Source organism: Chlorocebus sabaeus, chromosome 13 (assembly GCF_047675955.1).
Source record: "Chlorocebus sabaeus isolate Y175 chromosome 13, mChlSab1.0.hap1, whole genome shotgun sequence".
Lineage (NCBI taxonomy): Eukaryota > Metazoa > Chordata > Mammalia > Primates > Cercopithecidae > Chlorocebus > Chlorocebus sabaeus.
In genome coordinates, this window is record NC_132916.1 from 99,617,110 (window position 1) to 99,630,406 (window position 13,297).

General features: G+C 39.2%; 1 protein-coding gene across 2 annotated transcripts in view; it reads left to right on the top strand.

The window, feature by feature from the left end:
• IMPG1 (interphotoreceptor matrix proteoglycan 1) overlaps positions 1 to 13,297 on the top strand; it is a 146,892-nt gene that overhangs the window by 68,855 nt on the left and 64,740 nt on the right. The window lies entirely within an intron of this gene.

A 13,297-nucleotide genomic window follows, 5' to 3' on the forward strand; every position in this document is an offset into this window, starting at 1 on the left:
CCATTTGATACTGGCCTCAAAGACCAGTGAGAAAGCCATCCTCAACCGAGGAAAAGGTTCACTGCCACCTGCATTTCCAACAGAAAAGCAGTCCATCGAACTACCCTTTCTGCAGAGGAGGACATTCACAGCATCATCCCTTCAGCTCTAGCTCCCAGTCCCACAGCCAGCACTGGCAGCCCTTTTCTAATGAACTGGTGAAGGAGGCTGAAAGCAAAACAGCACCAACTGCTGCTCACTCAGAACAACAATCTCCTCTGGGCTTGGAAACTGAGAGTCCATGAGGACAAGGTAGGTCCTAAGGCCCAAGTCCATGCCAAGCGGCCATGTCAACAGTGGACTGGGCCTTTACAATCACTCTATGTTTTCCTGTGCCTCTTACATGCTGACTGTGGATACAGTCTGTTCTGCTACATGTGCTTCTTTAGCGTAAGTTAGCACGTGTGTAAGTCAGAAACAATATCAGTGAACACTGAAGTCTTGGTGATTCAGTGTTGAATCTCCAAGAAGGTTAACTTTGAGGCAATAGTATCAAACTTTTTCACAGTTAAAGAGAAATATTTAGCAACATGTGAAGACATTAGGGAAGAAAATGACCAAAAATCTTGCAGAGAGCCTTTTTTTAGTGCAAAAAGTAGCTGATTTAGTGGCTCCAAGAACTCCTATTATTTCCATTCTATAGAGCTCTATGGTAAAAGTACAAGTAAAAAACACAAGCCCTAGGATACAAGGCTGATAAGAATGTACTGTGATTATAAATGCAAATGCCATTGGAGATTTGCTATGACTGGTATATTTAATAAGATTATTATTGTTTTAGTTAGAGGTCTCCACAAAATTCTACAAGTTTTGAGTGAACTCCCTTAACTGCATTTTCCTCATAAACACTGTGCAATTATTATGCCATTTTACAGAATGCAAGGGAATACATATATGGCCTGATAGCAGAATTACTTATACAAATTGGATTTCATTTACATGATTATTGGTGAATAAATGTTAACTTCTTGACACGGTTATTTATTGCTGCATTACAAACCATCCCTAAAGTTAGTGGCCTAAACCAATAATCATTTATTTTGCCAATAAATCTGAAATTTGGGCAGGGATCAGCAGGGACAGCTTTTCTCTGCTCCATGTTGTGTCAGCTGAAATATCTCAACTGGTGTTGAAGATCCATTTCCAAAACGGTTCACTCACTGGCTGGCAAATCAGTGCTCACCCAGAGCTGTTGGCTAGGGGCCTCATTTCTTCTCTCCATAGGTCTCTCCACAGGGTTGCTTGGGTTTCGCCACAGAATCGTAGCTGAGTTCAGAGTGTCAGTGTTCTAATATCGTACGGGCCTAAAAATAGCATCATTTCATCACATTCTAATTGCTAGGCAGCTGTAGAGCCCATCTAGATTCAAAGGGAGGGGACATAGACCTTCTCTCTTGATGGGAGAAATATCAAAGAATTTAAGCCATTTATAATTAACCACAATCCACATCAACCACTATTTGGGCATCCAAATTATTTTAAGAGTTGGTTGGACAAAACAAAACAAAACTTTTCGTGAAATGATTGATCTCAGGAACTCACTGAATACTTTTCTTTCATTCTATCATAAAACTTCCTTATAAGATTAGCATTTCAGCTAGATTAATAAAAATAATAGTATATGATGAAAGCATTATCTTATTTTCAAATTGCTTTACCATTTCCATTTTATTTATACATTTCTTTTACTCATGAATATACCATAGAACACTAAAGCCGGAAGAAATCTTAGAGATGATTTGGTTAAGCTTCTGTGTTTCTGTGAGAAAACCAAGGCTAGAAATGTGAAGTGCCTTGTTCAAGGTCATATCATAGCTTGCGGCACAGCCAGGATCATTATTCAAGTTTTCTACATCTATTATACTATATTTGGCTTAAGTAGCTCCATCCTTGCAAACAGTATAACCTCAAACTTGCTTTGCCCTCAAACCACAGCCTCTTCTCTATTTCACTACTCTGTCAATTTTTCTAAATTGTCTAGGCTTCTGAGTCTCTATTATGTCACCTCCTAATCACCACAGGGTTTCACCTCTAACCACACAAAGCAGGGAGGTAACTTTCACAAAAGTCACAGATGACTTCCTAATTGATCAATTTAGCAGTCTCATTTCCATCTTCTTTTTATTTGACATTTCTGGCACATGACTCTTGTTAACCACTCCGCTCTTGAAACTCCTACATCTGGGCTTCCACGAAGTGACTCCTTCTTGGTTCTTCTCACATATCCTGCCTACTACTCCTCCATATCCTGCAGTGTGGCTTATTATTAAATTTTTTTAATTTTGCTTATTAAAATCCTACATCATTTAAACAAGATTTATAGTGATTTAAAGACATGGATCAATACAAAAAGAGTTTGTATTGATTTTATTTTAAAGAATGGAAAGAAAAATGGAAGAGAAAATAAAACAAAGATTACTCCTTTAGTGAAATGGAAGTGTTTGGGAACTAGATTGATGTGGTGATCATACAACATTGTGAATGTACCAAATGCCACTGAATCATTTACCTTAAAATAGTTAATTTTATGTGTTATAAGTTTCACATCAATACATTTATTAAAATAAGATAACTGTAGGAAAAATCATATACAAAATAAACATCATAGAGTTCTGTAGGTTTGCTTCAGGTGGTTCATGATTTGAGCTTCTTAACAGGCTGTGTAAAGAGGAAAATATAATCAGTCACCTAATATAGATCTGCATGCATACAGCATGGTAATTGCTTAGGAGAAAAATGTATCTGATGAATTCTCATAAGGACAGTCTGGGCTATAGTGCACCATGTCCTGTCCACGTGAACCTTCCTACTGTGTAAAACCAGTGTCAGGTGTTTCCTTTAAGGCCCCCCTGGACATGTTCAATGAATGCCAAAGCCCAGTTCATTACAGAACTTCCAGGAGGCACTAGGTGCTGACAGTCTGCCTTAATTCAAGAATTGATTTTGCATTATTTAGAGGAATAGCTGTGCTGTCTAACCTTCAGTCAATGCTCTATAAGTAAAAATTATATCTCATAATTGAGCTTTTGATTTGTATTGAGCAAGAAGAGTTATATTTGCTGACCTGGATCTAGAGTGCAAATATTCCATATTGACAAGAGCAGATCCATATGCTTTCATAATCAGCCCAAATGGGAGTAGAAATGACATATCTTAATGAAAATTGGAAACCCTAACTGGGAAGCATTGCTGATAAAAAGACAGTTATACATGGAAAATAGAAAACAAACAAACAAAAAAAGAAGTGGAGGGGCACTCTGGACAAGAACAAGGCTTCCCTCCCTCATAAAACATTTCTGGCTTTTTCCCAAGTACAGGTAAAATGAAAATTAGGGCTCCAAAATCCTGCACCACAGTATCAGTGAGATAATTTTAGCCTGGAAAATTTTTGAGGTTAGTGTCACCAAACACCCACCAGGCCATTAAAATCTCAGTAAAGCACTCAAAGAAATCTTTCAGCTTCAGCAGTTTAACTTAGTAGTTAATTCTGAGATAAAGTACTTGCAAAATATGCATCTAGGACACTAAAAGAATTGGTATGTTGTATAGAATTGTGGGGTCTTCTATTGTTACTGTTTTTTATGGTAGCTGATCCCAAGCCATTCTTTTCTGTAGAGCCAGTTATCTGTTAAGATCACTCCCATCGGCTGGGCGCAGCAGCTCATGCCTGTAATCCCAGCACTTTGGGAGGACGAAGCAGGCAGATCCCTTGAGGTCAGGAATTTGAGACCAGCCTGGCCAACGTGGTGAAACCCTGTCTCTACTAAAAATACAAAAATAAGTCAGGCGTAGCACTGCATGCCTGTAATCTCAGCTATTCAGAAGACTGAGGCAGGAGAATTGCTTGAATCGGGAGGCAGAGGTTTCAGTGAACCAAGATCGCACCACTGCACTCCAGCCTGGGTGACAGAGTGAGACTTCATCTCAAAAAGATCACTCCTATTTCATAAAAATGAGTCAGCCACATATAGGAGAAACTTGATATTCTGTCCTTCACACAACATGTATCCAACTTGTTCAAAAATAGTATCAATTCACAGGGTAAAAATTTTTTGTGGTTTGGTTTGGTTTAGACGTGTGTAGGCGACAATACATTTCTCTTTTAGCTCATTAGAATGATCATCTGGTCTATCAGGAGAGAAGTTCTTTAGTGTCCTCCCTCCCAAATTACAGACTTTTTCACTTGCAACACATTCCATTTACAGTAGAAACCAGTCTCTTAATAAATTGCAGTATTTTAAGTGAAGAAGCAAGCTTTAAGCAGAGCTACTGTACTATTGGGCATTGTTTTGTCTTTTATTGCCCATCTAGGTAATATGTTGAAATTAGCACACTTCCAACTTTTCTTTATCTCACCTCAGCCTTTGACTCTGTCAAAAGGAATCCATGACATGAGCTAAATTGAATGAACTCAATATAAAACCAAGCTGCTAATGTTCCATGTGGTCAGGGACAGCCATCTATCTCTATTCATTCCTATATTGGCAGTGTCCAGCCAGATGCTATATTAAAAATTAATATATGTTAAATGAATTAAAGCAGTGAATGAATGAATTTGTATTACAATATCTCCATGAAAGTCAGAGTTTTTTGGAATAATCTAGTTCCCTTTTTAATCTGTCTAGTAAAAAACTTAGAGCCAAATCAAAGTTCTAGAAGCAGTATTTGGCTATCATTTCTGGTCACACAACTCACCATTGCCAAAATTTGTCATTCACTGTCATGCTCTTGTGCTTTTACACAGTTATTTTTTCTTGTGCCTGTAATACTCTTCCATTCTTCCAGCTTGATGACTTCCAACTCATATTTTAGTTTCAGCTAACGTGCTACCTTCTCTGTGAAGTTTTCCCCAACCGCTCCCTGAAAAGGATTTATAATTACCATCTGTTGCCTGATTCCACAGCAAAAAGTCATCTAGACCTCCATCAAACATTTACCACACAGAACTGAAACTATTGCTATGCATGTCTGGAATCCTTCCAAGACTGAATTCCTGAAGTAAAAAGATATGCTCTTATTCCTTTTTTTAAAAATTCCTGTGCTAAGCTCAGTGGCTGGCGTATAATTGCAGTTTCATAACTATTTGTAACTGCTGTCGACCTTATTGGGCCTGTCAGTACTATCACCTCAGACAGGAAATGCCTGGAGGATACGTGCCTTCCCTGGGCTGGTACCCACGTAGTTCCAGCCTCACGTGTAGGGCAATGTCCCTTATTGGTAAACACTTTCATCAAAATGAGAGTGCTGAAGAACTTTAATCAGCTCCACCTCATGTGATGTACCAACTACCACATTGATTACACGTAGGTATGCAGGGAAAGAAATTTGCAATAAGCCTCTCTCCTAGCACAAAAATGGACACTTCCGGACTCAATCAGGAAGGCTTGGCAAAGATGTTATTTAAATTGCTCCACTTTAGGATGAAAGGATAATAGTAAAATTTGAAAAGAGTTGTAAGAACAACTCAGCTGAACTGAGTTTAGGCAACAGTGGTCAATATTTTTGCCTGTTCTTTCTTACCAGGGAGCAAGCTTTTCTTAACAGGAGTATATTGTTTGTAAAAATTATTCTGAGTGGTCTACAAGAAAAATGTCATCCAAAGAAAAGAAAGAATGGCCATTCAACAAAACTTCCAATTGCACCCCATCCCTAGATACAATCTTTACAATGCCCAGGAAAAGATGAAAAGTAAATTGAAGTTCTTTCAACTCTCAAATTTGATACTTCTAGATTTAGCCTAGAAATGTCAGGTGACTTAATACGTCCTTCAATATTTCAGCTTGGGAAATTCAGTACCCTGCCTCAAATGTTGGCAATTGCCAAGAAAATTGTTTTGACTTTCTGCCCTCTAGTGAACTGATACTATTCCATCTCCCTTCCTGAATCTGTTCCCTTCTTTCACCCCCTCTTCATTCTGGAGGTAGATACTTCTATGAGTAGATCAACTTTATTGTGAGTTGAGTTGATAAGGACAGGAGGAAGCCATAGTGCAGCATCACCCAGTCACCAACCTCAAGTTATTACATAGCTGTCCTGTCTTGACATGTCAGTCACATCCTTTGCTAGAAACTTCTCCCTAGCCAATGCTATCTTGGTCATTCCCTGTTGCATCATGCTGTTAAGCCCTCATTCTCTCAAAGCCCTCTTCATGACCACCCTTTTTCCAGGCTGCTCCCAACTCCTTTCCCAAGTCACAGTCCAATTTTTATGAAGAGTAGTGATCTGTTTAATCTCTTTCCAACATTGCCACAGAGCTCTGCAGCCCCTCACAGACTACCTGGAAGCTGGCTTGGTTCTGTTTCCTTTCACACTCGCTAGCACTGAAACAATTAGGATAAACCTATTGAGCGCTATTCCCTGGTCATCCCTCAGTAGTAAACAGCTCTAATGACAAAGAGAACAGCCCTGCTTGAATAAACTTTTAAATACTTTTCAAAATTAAGCCATTGTGACTATTTTAATAAAAATCTTAAATCTTAAAAATATATCACTCAGTTATCATATGTGGAAAATTAAGAACTTTTTTGAGAAAGGTTACTGAAGGCTTAAGGAAGAAAGACCTAAATCCTCACTGTGATGGTATTTGGAAGGTAATTAGGTCAAAGGTAAGAGCCTTTGGGAGGTAATCAGGTCATGAGGGCCAAGCCCTTATAAGAAGAGACAAAAGAGGGATGATTTCTCTCTCCCTTTCTCTCTCTCTCTCTCTCTCTCTCTCTCTCTCTCTCTCTCTCTCTCTCCTGTCTCTTCCTTTCTCTCCCTCTGTCTCCCTTTCTCTCTCTCCCTTTCTGCCATGTGGGGATACAACTAGAGGACAGCTGCCTACAAACTAAGAAGAGTGATCTCTCTAGGCACTGGTTTTGCTGGTGCCTCAATCTTGGACTTCATGGCCTCCCGAGTTGTGAGAAATAAATATCCATTGTTTGAGTCATCTGATCTATGGTATTCTTTATGACAGCTGTCAAAGATACAATCCCAATCTAAATAACAATGCCCCTTACATATGTCTTAGATGTTTCCAAGGCCTAAATTTGGGGGTAAATTGAAATGTCATATTGAGAACTGTCAACAACTAATAGTTGTTAATAACTAATTAAAAACACCAGAACTTCAACTTTCACTATTCTTTGTTCAACAAGCACAAAGTCTGGCTCTGAAAGGAAGATTAAGTTCACAAGAGACCGCAGTGCACTTCCCATCTACTTCCTTTATTCAAGACCTACACATATGAAATAGTGAACAATGTAAGATGTTATGTATAAAATATAAATGCTACTTAAACTTTACGTAGACTAAACAGAGGTACATAATTATTTTAGTTCAGAAGAGAAGAAAAACATGAGAAGCAGAGATATCAAAGAAAGCACTCATGGAGCTTTACTTGGGTCGAGAAGCGTATAAAGGACTTTTGTGAAGAGAGAGGAGATGACCTTCCAAGTATAATAAGTTTCACAAGCAAAGCTGCAGAGATTGGAGTTTCAGGGAAGAATGCTGAGAAATAAGTAGGAAGGATATGTATCAAGCAGGACCTTAAAAGTCAGAAAAAGGAGTTTGTTCTGGGTTTTCAGAAAATGAGGGGAGTAATGAAAATGGGGCTTAGGGAAAGTTTGTCTGCCCACAGCTTGGTGGGTGAAAAGTAGGAAAGTGGAGGATTTTGTTCTGTATTTGGTGTGAAGCTTTGGGAGCATGGATGCAGAAGGAAGGAAGATGATACAAGAGATATTTTATTTAAAAAGTAAAATAAATCCGGGACTACTTTGGATAATGGTGGATGGCGAAGGATAGGTCAAAGAGTCTGAATCACCACGAAATGAAACACCCCCATAGTCATCTATGTTATACATGAGACACCAAATTTCTTTTCATGCTGGAGTTGAAAATCTAATGGAACACAATGAGAGAGAGAGAGGGGAGGGAAGTTTATTTAAGGAGTTGACTCATATTCTTGTGGAGGCTGGCAAGTTCAAAATCTGCAAGCTAGGTGACAGGCTGGAAAACCAGGGAAAGTTGCACTTTGATGCAGTTCTTGTTGCAGTCGATGGTCCGAAGGCCATCTGCTGGCAGAATTCCCTTTTCCTCTGCAGACATCAGTCTTTTTCCTATCGAGGCCTTTAGCTAATTGGATGAGGCCCACTCACATTATGCAGGGTAATCTGCTTTAGTCAGAGTCCACTGATTTAAATGTTAATCTCATCTTTTAAAATACCTTCACAGAAACATCTACAATAATATCTGGGTACTGTGGCCTAGCCAAGTTGACACATCAAATTAATCATCGCAGTATGTCTTGAATGAGCTCAGCATAGTTGGAAAAAAACAAGGAGCCTTATATGTTATGTCAGCACCATAGATGCAAAGACAGAACTAGAACAGACAAAATCAAGTCACAATTCAACAATCCATCTGGCGCAAAGAGAAAGTGGTTTGCTTGACAGCATGCACTTAATTATAATATAAAAGACGTGTTTGTCATTAATGGTAGTAGGTGTCCATTCCTGAGGAACTGGAAGGAGCTCGTAGCAGAAGAGAGGATAGGAAATATGCACTCAATAATGGAACGAGAATAGAGAGAAAGTTGTTCAGAAGGGGCTGGCGTAGGTTAGGTGGTCAAAGTGGCATCTAACCAGTTCCACAATTTTCTATTCTCCCACTAATCACTTCTCAAGTGATCAAGACATGGTGTTTTCATAGCTACAAAGGTTTCTGTATCATATTCCCTTATCTGGGCTCAAATGAGGTAACATCACAGTTAGGGTGGGAAGTCAGGTGTGTCTGCCTCTTTTGCCTTTCTTTTTTTTTTTTTTTTTTTTTTTTTTTTTTTTGAGATAGAGTCTTGCTCTGTCACCCAGGCTGGAGTGCAATGATGCAATCTTGGCTCACTGCAACTTCTGCCTCCCGGGTTCAAGCGATTCTCCTGCCTCAGCTTCTTGAGTAGCTGGGACTGCAGGCACGTGCCACCATACCCAGCTAATTTTTTGTATTTTTAGTAGAAATGGGGTTTCACCATGTTACCAGGATAGTCTCGATCCCCTGACCTCATGATCTGCCCACCTCGGCCTCCCAAAGTGCTGGGATTACAGGCGTGAGCCACCATCCCTGGCCGCTCATTTATACAGAAAGTGAGAAGCACCCTTCATGTTAATTGTTTGAGGCCAAAGAATAACCAAGTGCAGACAAAGCCACCTGTGAGACTATGAGGAAGGAATGTCACCTTGCGTTCCATTGCAGGGAATTGCCTTAGTACAGGTATGCAATGTGATCAGCATTTTAATCAAAGAAGTAGTTCTTGCATTGAGGGAAATGACATCTTCGAAGTCCTAAGGTAGAAATAAAAAGAATATATGTAATGGATTGGGGGGCATGGATAGACACTCCTGTGAATAATCTCCTTCAGTTTTTACATTTTAAGAAAATGAAACAGCATTTGTGAAGGTGTCAGTAGATTCCAAGTTGCGTGCAGTTGTCAGTTTATGGGAGGGGAGTCTACACAGCCAACTGAGCAACCTTCTGGAATCGTTATACACTTCTGCTCAAAGTAACAGGTCACATCATCCATCTGACCTTAAATATGTAAAAGGCAGGAATGAGATTGTGTGTGTGTGTGTGTGTGTGTGTGTGTGTGTGTAGAGGTGGGGTCTCCTAATGTTGCTCAGGCTGCTCCCAAACTCCTGGGCTCAAGCAATCCTCCCACCTCAGCCTCCCAAAATGTGGGGATTATAGACATGAACCACCACGGCTGGCCTGGGAAAATGAGATTTCCATCTTTAAATAGGTCCCATTAATCTCAAAGGGAATTTAACATTTTGACTATTGAATAAACCAAACAATAAGAGGATTTTCAGCTTCTTCCTCTATTTTTCTTCCACGGCACTGAATGAGATAGAAAAATAACTCTTCTTTGCTAGTTGGCCCGTTCTCTGTATTGCCTGGTTAAGTAAAATCCTTGCCAGACAATGTGTTTGAGCAGGAGCTTTATGCTATTTGAAATGCTGGAACAAGTGCTAATCCACAGAATTTTAATAATATGCTTACTAAATATCATCCAAAGTCAGCATTTCCAAAACTCGCCAAACTTCATTGGTAGGGATGAAACAAATGAAAGCATTTTCAGAGAAGTAAATGAATACATCTATTTGTATTTGTAAGTTTGTTTATTTGCTTTGAATGACCATATGTTTATTGTTTTTTGGTTTATTTCATAAGTCATATATATTTAAGGTAACAACATAATGCATAATATACATATATAGTAAACTTATTACTACAGTCAAGCTAATTAACATTGTTTCTCTTCACATAGTTACCTGTTTTGGGTGTGTGCTAAGAACACAAGCCATCTACATATGTTTCTTTTATTTTATTTTATTTTATTTTATTTTATTTTATTTTATTTTATTTTATTTTATTTTATTTTATTTTTGAGACCAAATCTCGCTGTGACACCCAGACTGGAGCGCAGTGGCGCAATCTCAGGTCACTACAGCCTCCACCTCATGGGTTCAAAAGATTCTCCTGCCTCAGCCTCCTTAGTAGCTGGGATTGTGGGCACACACCACCACACCCAGCTCATTTTTGTATTTTTTGTAAAGACAGGGTTTCACCATGTTGGCCAGGCTGGTCTCAAACTCCTGACCTCAAGTGATCTGCCCACCTCAGCCTCCCAAAGTGCTGGGATTACAGGTCTGAGCCACCATGCCCAACCAAGATCTGCATATGCTTAGGGTTTAAGAAAATATATCTCTTTAGATCTTCAAACCAATCTTCACTCTATGGGATAGCAAGTTTGTCATTGATTTAAGGGCTTTTTATGAGAGTTTGCAATAATTTTGTCAGACTGTATATCTGGGACATTTTTGAATGATCTTTTAGTAAATTTCTTCAACTTGGAAGGCCAGAGTATCTCAAGGGTACTAAGCAAATTATGTGCTCCCTTTTTGTTTTAAGCATCTTATGTGTGTTAAATTTAAATAAACGTAGTTGTACATGATGCTTTACAGTATTTGAGAAACAAAAATTAGCCAGGCACAGCGGCACATGTCTGTAATTACTACTTGGGGGGCTGAGGCAGGAATGCAGTGAGCTATGATTGGGCCATTGCACTCCAGCCTGGGCAACAGCATGAGACCTTGTTTCTAAAAAGGAAAAAAAAAAAAATGCCAGAAACGTTACAGCTGAGAGAACTGGCAGTGGTAAGGAGAAAGAAGACCAGAGGAAGGAAAAGTGAGATAGAACAAAACTGAAATAGCTAAAAGGGCCTTTTAATGGTGGGAAATCTTTGTTTCAATCATTGGATGTGACAGAAGAGGGCTGAGCAAGGCTTAAGACCTTGGAGGTAGACCAGTAGTGATCGGTACTGAGCGAGACATCCATGGAAGACACAACCATCAATGCTGGGGACACAGTGGCTTCCTGGAAAGGAAACTGGAACTGCAACTTGGGCATTTCCCTGGGAGAACCGATTTTAAAGAGTAATGTTTCATGAAGAACCTGAGGTGGGAAAGAGGACCTGCTAGTTCAGGGAAAGGAGGCAAGCAGAACTAGTTAAGGGAAGAGGGTTCATCTTTCAAGCCGGACAAAGCCAGACTGCTATTGTGCTGTGTACCTGTAATCTGCTAGCTTTCTTGTAAGTTTCACTCATGATTTCCACATTGCTCTAAGGGGCTAAATATTTTCGGTGGTATCCCATAGAAATAAAAGTGAGAACACTTAAACAAGAAGACTTGAGTGTCAGACTGAAGTTCAACGATCCTTCCCATCTTCCTGGGGGCAATGACAGAGGATGAAGAGTCATAGGAGGCCTTGGCTGAATTTCAGCTCAGGTGAATCTTTTCGCTGAACACCCCTCCCAGGGAGTTTTTTTCCTTCTTAGGGAAAGAGGAATTTAGGCCTCACCAAAGAAACACAGGTAACTAGTACTGCAATACCTAGGCCTTAACTGCCCTATTCAATATGGAAAATAGAACCTGCTGCTCGGCATGACTCAACTGTGAGTGCCCTTCATTCCAGGCTAAAAACAAAAGAAAAAACTGATTGTGAGAAAACTTTCCTGAGATGTAATTATAAGTTAAAAGTCTCATTTATGGTGCAATTTGATACATTGTTTCATTATATATGAAAGGTACAAAATTCTCCTGTTTCATTAGAATCATCTGAGGTTTTGTTGGTTTGACTGCCTGTTTTATTTGTTTTCTTTTTGCTTTTAAGTTTGCAGCCTTCACATGCAAACTAATGTATTTCTCATTTCATTTCTCCCCTGGGGAATCTCATTTTTTTTCTCCTCATAGTTAACATATTCTGCTTCCTCCTATGCAGGCTGGGCAAGAGATCCAATTTGACACTTTATGCAGTTTATGGCAATATTCCAGTAATAATATATTTCAGCCTTCATTATTGATAACCACTTTGCTTGATAAGGACGAGTTATATTACCTGCATCATTCTCCTCTACGGCCATTTTCCCAGTTTCAAATTTTTCTCACAAATTCATGCTCAGCAATAAAATATCTTTCTGCAGACCCTCTTCCAGATCTGAGCCTTCAGTGTCCTCCACCAATTCAAAGCCAATTTGCCCATGATTTGATGGACCTGTTTTTCTCCCCTCAATCTTTATTGTAATAATTATTAAGATCTTCAGTCCATACTGGGATTTTTTTTTTCAATTCCTTAGAATCTTTTTTCATGAATTCCTACGAAGACTTGGCTGACTCTTTCTTATTCCTCTTCACCTAATCTCAATTCACCATGTGAGTAACGCGCACCGCCCAAGTAGGGCTGGGATTAGAGTGCGGCGAGTGAGGCGTTAGTGTCAGGTGCAACATTTAAAGGGAGCCAAAACCTCAGGAATCAAGATATTATGTAAATGTAATATTTCAAAAAATTAAAGTACCAAAGTACCAAAAAAAACCATGGTACGTAGCTCATCATTTACCATGATGAACACATCAAAATTGTAAATAAGGATTGGCTGTTGTTTGTTTTATTGTACTATTTTGTGACAGGAGCAGTCATTTCCAATCTGTCCATGGTTCCTGGCCTGTGAGGCCCTTTCATCCCTCTTCAGGTGGATTTATAAGGGTTGACATGGGCACCAACAGATCAGGCAACGTGAGACTTCATATATTGTTATGTTTTCTTTTATTAACACATTAGCACTTTTATTAACTTTTTCTTTTTGGTTCAAAATATGAGAGAATATTTTGATAAGTGCATAAAGAGGTGCACATTTTCCCTTTCGCCTCAGGATTCAGTATGGCTCAGCACA